Here is a 12130-nt window from a genome sequence, read left to right as displayed (position 1 = left end):
ACTAAGGAGGCACAGGTTGTAGTGAGCCAGGATTGCACCACTGCACTCCAGCCTGGACAACAGAGTAAAACTCAGTCTCAAATAATAATAATAATAATACTTAACAAATACAAAACTTAACATTTTGGTTGAAGAATTACAATATTGTTAGTTTGCAATAATAACTGATACTTTTGTTCTGATATTTTACCTAAATGAGAACTAAGGTGGTAAAATATTGTTAATTAAAAGCTATTTGGAGCAAAATGTAAGAATAATCGTTTGGGGGATCCTGTAGGCCATATGATTGAATCTGACTTGTTAATCTTATTGTGTCCTCCCTGAAGTGCATGCTATGGGCTGAAATCTGTGTCATAAGTGACAATGTCTCAGCTTCAGCATAGAGTTTTATGGGCATGACAAAATTAGAGCTGTGAAGGCATCTTTCTGTGGAAAACACATGTAAACAGGTTTCTCAAATACTTCTTTCTCCTCCTACCTCCCCTGTTTTCCCTCCTTCATCTCTGCATCTCACAGAAAAGAGCACCAGTACTTTGAAATTCTGTGCCGGACAGTTGAGGTATGGATGTAGGCAATTGTATTTGCTTGAGTTTTAGAACAATAAGGGCTTATTTTTCACGCCTGTCTAATGGCAAACTGAGACACGAGTTGCTAACATTTGATTCAGCTGCTAATGATGCTGTCAGTGAACCAGGCTTCATCTTTTTGCTTTATCCTCTTACCTTGATAGCCCTTTGTCCTCTGGCTTAATAGTTCATGATCAGAAGATTGGTGCTGTGCCTTCAGACCTCATGCCTGTATTCAAAGTAGGAAGAAAGGGGAAAGGAGCTTTGAGCACTATTTCTGTCACTTTTGTTAGGGAAGCAAAACGCTTTCCCAGGAAGCCCCCAGTGAACTCACTCCAGTCTCATGAGTTACATATTTACCCCTACCTGCAAGGGAGGCAGGGAATCTAGTGTCTCCCTTTTTCAGCCATTACCATAGGAGGCAGGCAAGAGAAAAGGGGACTGGGAAAAACTTGTGTTATTCGACTTACCGTGTCTGCCAGAGAGGTTTAGTTGGTCTCAATATGTACAGAAGCCTGAAGGGAAAAGATAAGAAACTTCCCTCAGAGCTTGGCCTCCCCAACAGGGAGTGAGGTGGGCTTTCATCCTCAGAGAGGCTCAGGGTAGGTTCTGGGCCTCCCTTGGGGACCAGGGAGACCAAGAGGGAAGGAAGTACTCACAGCCACGTACTGCAGCCTGGAGCCAGAGGCCTGTGTATGCGATGAGAGTCTTTGAATGTTGGAGCCCCCGGAAATGAGATGTAGGAAATGGTGAGCACCCTAATTACATTCTCCTTGATACATTGTCATCTTGATCTTTTACTTTTAAAAATGGAAATACAAATTTTAGGTAAGCAATACATGCTCGTTGGAAAAATAATTCAGACAAATAGAAAAGTCTAACAAAGTAATAATGTTCTTTTTTTAACTGTTATGTTGTTTTTAAACTATCTGAAGACACTACTGTGAACATTTTAGTGTATTTTCTTTCTGTCATTATCTGGTACTAAATACATGTTATCTGTATCAGCTTTATAGTACTGCTGTAACAAATTATCATAAACTTTTTGGCATAAAATAACACAAATTTATTATCTCAGTTTTGTAGGTCAGAAGCCTAGGCTGGCTCAGCTGGTTTCTCTGCTCTGGGTTTCTTGGAAATCAAAGTGTGGGCTGAGCTCTTATTGAGAAGCTCTGGGAAGACTCCATTTCCAAGCTCATTCATTGGTTGGTAGAATCCTGTTTCTTGCTGTTGTAGTACTGAGGTCTCCATCTTCTTGCTTGTTGTAAGCCTAGGGCTTATCTTTGCTCCCAGAGACATCATTCTAGTCTTTGCATATGGGCCTCTCTATTCCAAAACCAGCAGTGGTGTGTCAAATCCTACTCACACCTGGAATCTGACTTCCTTCCCCTTGTGCTATATCTCCCTTTTACCTCCAAGTGGAGAAAATCACTCAAGAACTAAAAATATAGGTATGAGTCTAACGTCAAAGGTATGGACATGGGTTAGCTGGAGAACAATAGTGGTGTCCTTGCCCACAGCTCTATTCTGGAGCTTGTCAGATGGAGGAAATCCAAAGAGCAGCTTTATTTATAAGTGCTAGAAGACATTTACAACAGTTTAGCACTCTTAGGCAATTGTGGAGAGAAAACCCAGAAACAGGGAAGTAAATCCAGTTCTTACTTCCTGGTGGAATTCCTTGCCTCAAGGTACCTCAGGCTGTATTATGGAAGAAAACATGCCAGGGTCCTGGAGGTCTCTTGGTCTTGATGCTGTGTAAAACTTTCCCTTTGGGAGTATTTTATGCACATCTCAATGTCTTGAACTCTGACCAAACCTAGAAAAGCACTTTTTTTTTTTTTTTTTTTTAAGTAGAGACAGGATTTCACCATGTTGGTCAGGCTGGTCTCAAACTCCTGACCTCAGGTGATCTGCCTGCCTCAGCCTCCCAAAGTGCTGGGATTACAGGCATGAGCTACCGTGCCTAGCCTAGAAATGCATTCTTTTTGTTTGTTTGTTTTGAGATGGAGTCTTGCTCTGTCTCTCAGGCTGAAGTGCAGTGGTGAGATCTCGGCTCACTGTAACCTCTGCCTCCCAGGTTCTAGTGATTGTCCTGCCTCAGCCTCTAGAGTAGCTGGGATTACAGGCACCCGCCACCATGCTCGAAGACTTTTTGTGTTTTTAGTAGAAATGGGGTTTCACCATGTTGGCCAGGCTGGTCTCGAACTGCTGACCTCAAGTGATCCACCCACCTTGGCCTCCCAAAGTGCTGGGATTACAAGCATGAGCCACCATGCCCAGCCTGAAATGCATTTTTATAATGTCACCACCAGCCTATTAAAAATTATTTAAAAGATTTATATTTTTTTCTGACTCATTTGAAATTTTAATAATTTTTTTATTGCCATCTTAAGTACCTAACAGGTCTTGCTTTGAAAACTCCTTTCTTATATTAAGGAATGTCATCTTCACTCAGTGCCTCATTCTTGTCTGGAGTGAACTTATATTCACTCATTTATTTATCAAGGTTCTGTATATCATTTTCATCTAGTTATTTACATTTTATTGCCACTGAAACAATTTTTAATGAAAATTTACATGAAACAGAACACTTAAAATAAGTACTATTAAAAGTGAGAAAATCAGCATGGTTAGACAGGGTAGTAATTTGCTTTGATTCAATCATTCCTAAATTTAAAGATGTATAACCTTCCTTAGGAAAACACCTGTTCAAACTTGTGTAGCTAACAACTATTTTCAATATTTACCTTTAGCTGGTTAACAAAATACTAGATAAATCAGACATGACAGTTATTTGCATTTATTTGTATTGTACTGGGAAAAGAAACTCCACAGATTTACTTAGGATTTATATGGGCAGTCAAGTAATAATTAGAAATTGCATTTAGATATAGGATGTGGAAAATTCAATTATTTCTAAGCCATGCCATGGTTTAAAGCAAATACAGACGGCTGCCATATTCTGCGGGAGATAATAATAGTTTTGAGCACTTGCATAAGGTCACGCCTAGCTCCCAAGGTTTTAAGATTTATATTGCATTTATTTCTTTAAAATCAAAGTTCTCAATGTAGAAGATACTTCTTGGGGTTATTTCCAAACTTCAGCAACTCCCCCATTTCTGGGTTGTGTTTGTTTGCTTTGGACTTGTCACCCTTCCTTTCTCTTACCACCTCCCATTGATCTCATCACCACCAATAGCTGATTGAGACAGGAGATTACTTTTTTTTTTTTTTTTTTGAGACAGAGTCTCCCTCTATTGCCCAGGCTGGAGTGCAATGGCATGATCTCGGCTCACTGCAGTCTCTGCCTCCCAGGTTCAAGTGATTGTCCTGCCTCAGCCTCCTAAGTAGCTGGGACTACAGGCATGCGCCACCATGCCCGGCTAATTTTTGTATTTTTAGTAGAGACAGCGTTTCACCATATTAGCCAGGCTGGTCTTGAACTCCTGACCTTGTGATCTGCCCACTTCAGCCTGCCAAAGTGCTGGGATTACATGCATGAGTCACCACTCCCAGCCAGGAGATTACATTTTTAAAACAGATTTATTGAGATGTAATTGACATTCTATATAATTTACCCATTTAAAGCATACAATTCAATATTTTCCCCCCAAGGATTTTTAGTATTTGCATAGGGCTTTGCAACCATATCCATAATCTTATTTTAGAATTTTTTTTTGTCCTCCCTAAAAGAAAACCTGGGCTGGTTGCGATAATGTGAGCATGTAATCCCAGTGCTTTGGGAGGCTGAGGCAGGAGGATCACTTGAGGCCAGGAGTTCGAGACCAGCCTGGGCAACATAGTGCAACTCCATTTCTACAAAAATAAAAAATAAATTAGCCAGATGTAGTCCTAGCTATTCGAGAAGCTGAGGTGGGAGGATGGATCTCTTGAGCCCACAGGGAGTTACAATCATGTCACTATACTCTAGGCTGCTGGGTGACAGAGTAAGGCCTTATCAAAAAAAAAAAAAGAAAGAAAGAGAAAGAAGAGAGAAATCCTGTACCCATTAGCAATCACTTCTCATTCTCCTTTCCTATCAAAAAAAAAAAAAAAAAAAGAGAGAGAGAGAAAAGAAAGAAGGAAAAGAAAGAAAGAAAATCTGTACCCATTAGCAATCACTTCTCATTCTCCTTCCCTATCAAAAAAGAAAGAAAGAAAGAAGAGAGAAAAAGAAAGAAAGGAAGAAAGAAAGAAAGATAGAAAGAAGAAAGAAAGAAAGAGGCAAGAAAGAAATCCTGTACCCATTAGCGTTGACTTCTCATTCTCCTTCCCCATCCTCTAGCTCTAGGCAACCACTAATTTATTTTCTGTCTCTATTGACTTGCCTATTCCAGACTTTTTTTTTTTTTGAGACAGAGTCTCTGTCACCCAGGTTGGAGTGCACTGGTGTGATCTCCGATCACCGCAACCTCCGCCTCCTGGGTTCAAGAGATTCTCTTGCCTCAGCCTTCCAAGTAGCTGGGATTACAGGCTCGTGCCACCATACCAGGCTAATTTTTTTGTATTTTTAGTAGAGACAGGGTTTCACTGTGTTAGCCAGGATGATCTCGATCTCCTGACCTCGTGATCTGCCTGCCTTGGCCTCCCAAAGTGCTGAGATTACAGGCGTGAGCTACTGCGCCCGGCCTTATTCTAGACATTTTATATAAATGGAGCTCATGTAATATGTGATCTTTTGTAACCGGCTTTTTTCACTTGCCATGAAGTTTTGAAGGTTCATTTATGTTATAGCATGCTTCAGTACATTATTCCTTTTTATTGTCAAATAATATTTCATCTATGGACATTCCATATTGTATTTACCAATTCCTCAGTTTATGGATGTTTGTTTCCACTTTTTGACCATTATGAATAATACTGCTATGAACATTTGGTACCAGTTTTTTTTGGTCTGTGTGTGTGCTTATATATATATACACACAATATATATATATATATATAATATATATATCTTATATATAGACACAACAAACAAATATATCTATATATTCTCCCCCAGTTAAGGATTTAGACACATATTTTTCTCTGGAAACAAAATACCTCTCTCACATACCTAGGACTGGAATATCTGGATCACATAGTAACTCTATGCTTAACATTTTAAGGAACTGCCAAACTATTTTTTAAAGCAGCTGCACCATTTTACATTCTCACTAGCAGTGTGTGAGGACTTCAATTTCTCCACATCCTTGGCAACATTTGTTGCTGTCTGTCTTTTTGATTATAGCTATGCTAGTGGGTGTGAAGTGGTATTTTATTGTGGTTTCATTTCCATTTCCCTAATGACTAATGGTTTTGAACACTTTTTTCATGTGCTTATCGGTCATTTGTAGATCTTATTTGGAGAAATGTCTTTACAAATCCTTTGCCCATATAGAAATTAGTTTATTTGTCTTTTCATTGTTGAATTGCTTTTTTTCTTTTTATGTGTTTATTTTGTTAAAATTTTTTTTCTAATTTCTTATCTTTTTTCCTTTTTTCTTTTTAGTTTTTTTCTTTTTTTTTTTTTTTGTTGTTGTTCGTTGTTGAATTAAGTGTTCTTTCTGCCTTTCTGTGGTTTGTCTTTCACTTTCTTGATGGTATCATTTACAGCAAAAATGTTGTTATGTTGATGTAGTCCAATTTATTTATTTTTAAATTAAGAAATCATTGCCTAATTTAAAGTCATAAATATTTATTCTTATGCTTTCATTTAAGAATGTTATAGTTTTATTGGTTAATTTAGGTCTATGGTACACTTTTTTTTTTCCTTGAGACAAAATCTCACTTTGTCTCCCAGGCTAGAGTGCAGTGGTGTGATCCTGGCTCACTGCAACCTCTGTCTCCCGGGTTCAAGTGATTCTCCTGCCTCAGCTTCCCAAGTAGCTGGGATTATATGCACCTGCCACCATTCCTGGCTGATTTTTGTATTTTTAGTAGAGACGGAGTTTCACCATGTTGGCCAGGCTGGTCTCGAACTCTTGGCCTCAAGTGATCTACCCGCCTTGACCTCTCAAAGTGCTGGAATTACAGGCATGAGCCACTGCACCTGGCCTATGATACACTTTGAATTAATTTTTGTATATAGTATAGGATATCCAACTTGATCCTTTTGCATTGGATTATTTGTTGGAAAGACTATTTTGTCCACATATTGTCTTGACACCCATTTTGAAAATCAATAGAATGTAAATTTAAGAGTTTATTTTTGAGCTCTCAATTATTCTCCATTGATATGTGTATCTATCCCTAAAGCAGTATCATGTTGTCTTGATTATTGCAGATTTATAGTAAAATTTAAAATTAGGAAGTATGAATTCTCCAAATTTGTTCTTTTTTTTCCAAGGTTGATTCAGCAACTTTGGGTCTTTCATAGTGCCACATAAATTTTAGGATTAGCTTATCATTTTCTGCAAAGATTTTGGTAGGAGTTGCATTGACTCTGTAGATCAATGCAGGGAATATTGCTTTCTTAACAATATTAAGTCCTCTGATACATGAATTTGGCATATCTTTCTCTTTAGATTTTCTTTAATTTCTTTCAACAATGTTGTGTAGTTTTCAGTGTAAAAGTCTTACACTTCTTTTGTTAAATTTATATCTAGGCATTTTATTTTTCTTGATGCTATTGTAAGTGGAATTGTTTTCTTAGTTTCATTTTCAGATTGTTCATGCATAGAAATACAACTGGTTTTTGTATATTGATCTTGTATCCTTCAACCTTGTTAAATTAGTTCATTAGTTCTAATAGTTTTTAAAATTAATTCCTTAGGATTTCCTGTATACAAAGTAATTTTACTTCTTCCTTTCTAATCTGAATAACTGCTGCTTCTCCTTCTTCTCTTTCTCCTTTCTTCTTCTTCCTCCTCCATTTTTTCTCCTTTTCTTCTTCTCCTTCTCATCCCCACTTCTTCCTCCTCCTTCTTCTTCCTCCTTCTCCCTTCTTTCTTCTCTTCACCTTATTGCCCATGTGCATACCTATAGTGCAATGTTGAGTAGCAATGGGTACTCATAGATACCCTTTATCAGGTTAAGGAAATTCTCTTTTTTTCTTGATTTATTGTTTTTAATCATGAAAGGGTGTTGGAATTTGCCAAATGTTTTTTTCTTTGTATCTATTGAGATAATCATATTGCTTTTGTCCTTTATGCTATCATTATGTTACATTGATTTTTGGATCCAGGAGATTCCCTTTCCTGGGAAAATTCTGACTTAGAACTGAGGTTTAGTGACTTGTGGTCATTTTAATGTTAAAATTTTGGGAGATGATCCAAAAGTTGGTAACATGATGCAAACTGCAGGTAAGTATCATTCAGGGCGGGGACTATGGAGGAGCATTCCAGGTGGTGAGCGATCATCAGGGAAGTGAGCCCTGAACCTCGAAGAGCTAGCTGCATGTGTCTAAGAGAAGCAACTACATGCAAAGGAACAGTCATTTTGTCAGGTGGGGAAGGGTGTAGGGCAAAAGAACTCCAACAACGAAGGAGTACATGGCCCCTCTTTTTTTTTTCCCAACAAAGAAAAGGAAGATCTTCCGATTAGGACTGAGTGGCGAGGCATTGTTACTTGGGTGAAACAGTTCTTCCTCAGCGATCTCAAAGCATTGGGGGAATGTCAACAGTAGTTTCTACTTACACCAAAGTCGGGAACTTCAACAGTATCAAGTCCTCTAAAGACAAATCTAGAAGAGTCAGGGACCCTACGATATTGTTATTATTAGGAGTGGAGTTTTTTGTTTTTGTTTTTGTTTTTGAGATGGAGTTTCTCTCACCCAGGCTGGAGTGCAGTGGTGATTCCGGCTCACCGCAACCTCCACCTCCACGGTTCAAGCGATTCTCCTGCCTCAGCTTCCCGAGTAGCTGGGAATACAGGTGTGCACCACCACACCCGGCTAATTTTTTGTTATTTTTAGTAGATACCGGGTTTTACGGGGTTAGTCAGCATGGTCTCGAACTCCTGACCTTGTGATCCGCCTGCCTCGGCCTCCCAAAGTGCTGGGATTACAGGCGTGAGCCACTGCACCTGGCCAGGAATGGAGCATTAATAGGCAGAAGAGAAAGAGAAACACCTCTCTCTCATTCTCTCTCTCTCTCTCTTTCTCTCTCTCTCTCTCTCTCTCCATAGAGGGGTCTCCCAGTGAAAAAGAGGGGCTGGCAGTGGATGCACTGGATTTTATTCAACGATCATGGACAAAAAAGGAAAGGAGGAAATTATGATAGAAAAGTTGGAGATCCTTTTGCCGACACCCCATTGGGCGTCAGAGGCTGGGGTCAGTCCAGAACCCTTGGGATTATGCCAGCGGGTAGCCCCGGCTAGAAATCCTCAGTTGCCCCAGGACTTCTTTTGGCCCGACACAACAGCTAAGTCCTCCGTGAAAGGAAGCTGTTTCAAACGTGGCCAACACGTCCAGCAACTTGTGGGCACTGGGAGATTCTCCATGTTCTCCGCAGCAAGCCTGTCCCACAAGCCTTGCAAGGCCAGCAGCCATGCTAATCGTTTTTAAATGGCTGAAGAGGACCCAGTATTTGGTTTGACTTGGTTTTAAAGTGGAGGCAGAGAACCCCAAAATGAAAGGACAGAGTTGGGTCCACTGCTCTACTCACTGTTTGGATGAATGTTGTACCTTCGCATCCCGAACAAGGGCACAGTATGAAGTGGCTACGTTGTCTGGGATATAAACCCTAAGGTTTGTCGTCTTGAGCCAGGAAAATTTAGGACACAGACACATACAGAAAGTTTAGGAGCTGAGGTTTAATAGGCAGAAGAGAAGAGAATGAGAAATGGCTCTTTCTGTAGAGAAAGGTGTCTCTGAGTGGAAAGCATCCCCATATGATATTATAAACTATATTGTTTCTATACCTTTTTTCCAAATTCCTTTTTGCTTGGAGATATTTTGCGATTTAAAAAATAGACTTTGAGTCATTTTAGGCTCACAGTAAAATTGAGTGGAAGGTACAGAAATTTCTCTTATATTCCCTGACCCCACACATGCATAGCCTCACCCACTATCAACATTCCCCGCCAAAGTGGCACATTTATCACAGTTGATGAACCTATTGACACATCATTATTACCTAAAGTTCTTAGTTTACTTTAGAGTTTACTCTTGGTGGTGAACGTTTGATGGGTTTGGACAAATGTATTATGACATGTACCCACCATTATAGTATCATATAGAATATTTTCACTGTCTCCCAAATCTTCTGTGCTCCACTTATCCAGCCTTCTTTCTCCTCAACCCCTAGTAACCACTGACCTTTCTACTATCTCCATAATTGTGCCCTTTCCAGAATGTCAGGTAGACGGCATGCAGTATACAAAGAGACTACTTCTTTCATTTAGTAATATGCATTTATGTTTCCTGTATGTCTTTTCATGATGTGATAGCTCATTTCCTTAGGGCTAAATAATATCCCAGTATCCCATTAAGATGTATCACAGCTTGTTTATCCATTAACCCACTGAAGGATATCTTGGTTGCTTCCAAGTTTGGCAATTTTGATTTTGAATAAAACTGATATAAATATCTGTGTGCATGTTTCTGTGTGGACGTATATGAAGGAATGAGACTTCTGGATTGTATGATAAGAGTATACTCAGTTTGTAAGAAAGTGCCAAGTTGTCTTCCACAAGGGCTCTACAATTTTGCATTCATACTAGCAATGGATGAGTGTTCCTGTTGTTCTTGCTGCTCCACATCCTCTCCAGCATTTGGTACTGTCAGTGTTCTGGTTTTAGCCAATCTACTAGGTTGCAGTTGTATCACATTATTATTTCAATTTGTGTTTCCCTGATGACATACGACATGGAGCATCTTCTTATAGGCTTATTTGCCATCTGTGTTTTTTTGTTTGTTTTTTCTTTTTGCTGAGATGTCTGTTAAAGTCTTCTGCTAATTTTTAAACTGGCCAAAAACTTTTAAAAGGAGCCAGTTATATAGATGTTTAGTGCTGATCCTGCATCTGACTGAGATGGTTAACTTAATAATCTTTTGCTTTTCTTAATTTTCTTTTACTTTGGTATCAACTACATACAGACATAAATGAGCTGAAGAGATAGACATTATCTGTAGAATTTGGACTATGACATTTTGACATAATTTATTTTGGTTTGACATATATAACATTTATATATACATTTAAACAGAGTTTATTTTTCAGAACAGTTTTAGATTTATGAAAAAATTGACAAAAAGCACAGAGAATTCTCACATATACCCCTGCACACAGTTTCCCATATTATTAATTATATTAGTAATGTACTAAGTACATATCTTACATTAGTATGGTATAGTTAATGAAACAGTATTAATACATTATTAACAGAAGCCCATGCTTTATTCAGATTTCCTCAGTTTTTACCTAATGTCCTTTTGTATTCTGGGTTTTCACCCAAGATACCAATTACATTCAATTTTCCTGTGTCCTTAGACCCTCTCGGCTGTGACAGTTTTTAACACTTTTTTGTTGTTGTTGTCCTTGACAGTTTGAAAAGTACTGATCCGGTATATTGCAGTAATTCCCTCCTGTTAAAATTTGTCTGATGTGTTTTCTCATGATTAGACTGAGATTTTACATATTTTTCAAAAACAATCATATCAAGGGTACATTCTATCAACATGATTTGTGACTATTGATGCTGACATTGATCACTTGGCTGATATTCGTCAGATTTTCCACTGTAAAAATACTCCTCCCCACACCCCATACTGTACTCTTTGGAATAAAGTCACTATGTGCTCCCTGAATTTGTGGGGAGCAAAACGTCCACATAAATTATTTGGAATTCTGCAAGGGAAATTTGTGTCTTATTCCCCATAACATTTATATTTTAATGCTTTCTAACTATGTACTTGTCATCTTTCTATATCTACTCTTTTCTTTTTAGATTGACTAAAGCAGTAAAAATTATCTTGCTCTGTAAGGTTCAATATTATTTCTAAATCTAAAGTGATATGTTTTTTCTTCATGCCACAATTAAGTAAGCAGAATGATGTTCATTTTGTTTGCTTTCATTTTGACTAATACTTGGCTTTTACTTAAAATGTCAAAATTCTCTATACTTTTTTTATTAGTCATAAAAAAGTAGTTTAGCCTGTAGGCTAGTGCCATTAGCCTTGTTTTACAGATGAAGGAACAAAGTGGTTAAGAGCCCTTACTAAGTTCTTAAAGCAAATCAGTGGATGAGCTGCCTCTGCAATTGATTCTTAGCTTTGATCCCACTTCACTGGGCTTGTTACATTTAATTATCTCTTTGTAAATTGTAAGATTTTTAAGGAAAAATAATCCCTCCAGTTGTTTCTTGGTTTTGATCTCTAGTTTAAACTTTCCCCTGTCTTTGAATAATGAGCATTATACATACTTTAGACTGAAGGGGAGAAATTACAGCTAGGGTTTTCTGCAATGCTTAGGAAACCACTGAAGAGCAAAAACTACAAAGTAAAATCAGAATGTTACTTGGGAAGCAAGATGAACACCCGTATTGCACAAAGCAAACGGAAACTACAAATCTGACAACAAATAAAGAACTTACAGGTGTTACTACTTAGAGAACTTTTAGCTTTAAGTTCTTTTCTCTCTGGA

The sequence above is a fragment of the Aotus nancymaae genome, unplaced genomic scaffold (genome assembly GCF_030222135.1).
Source record: "Aotus nancymaae isolate 86718 unplaced genomic scaffold, 86718_ANA_hifiasm-v0.15.2.pri h1tg000014l, whole genome shotgun sequence".
Lineage (NCBI taxonomy): Eukaryota > Metazoa > Chordata > Mammalia > Primates > Aotidae > Aotus > Aotus nancymaae.
The sequence above is the reverse complement of the archived record's forward strand: the minus strand, read 5'-3'. Positions refer to the sequence as shown.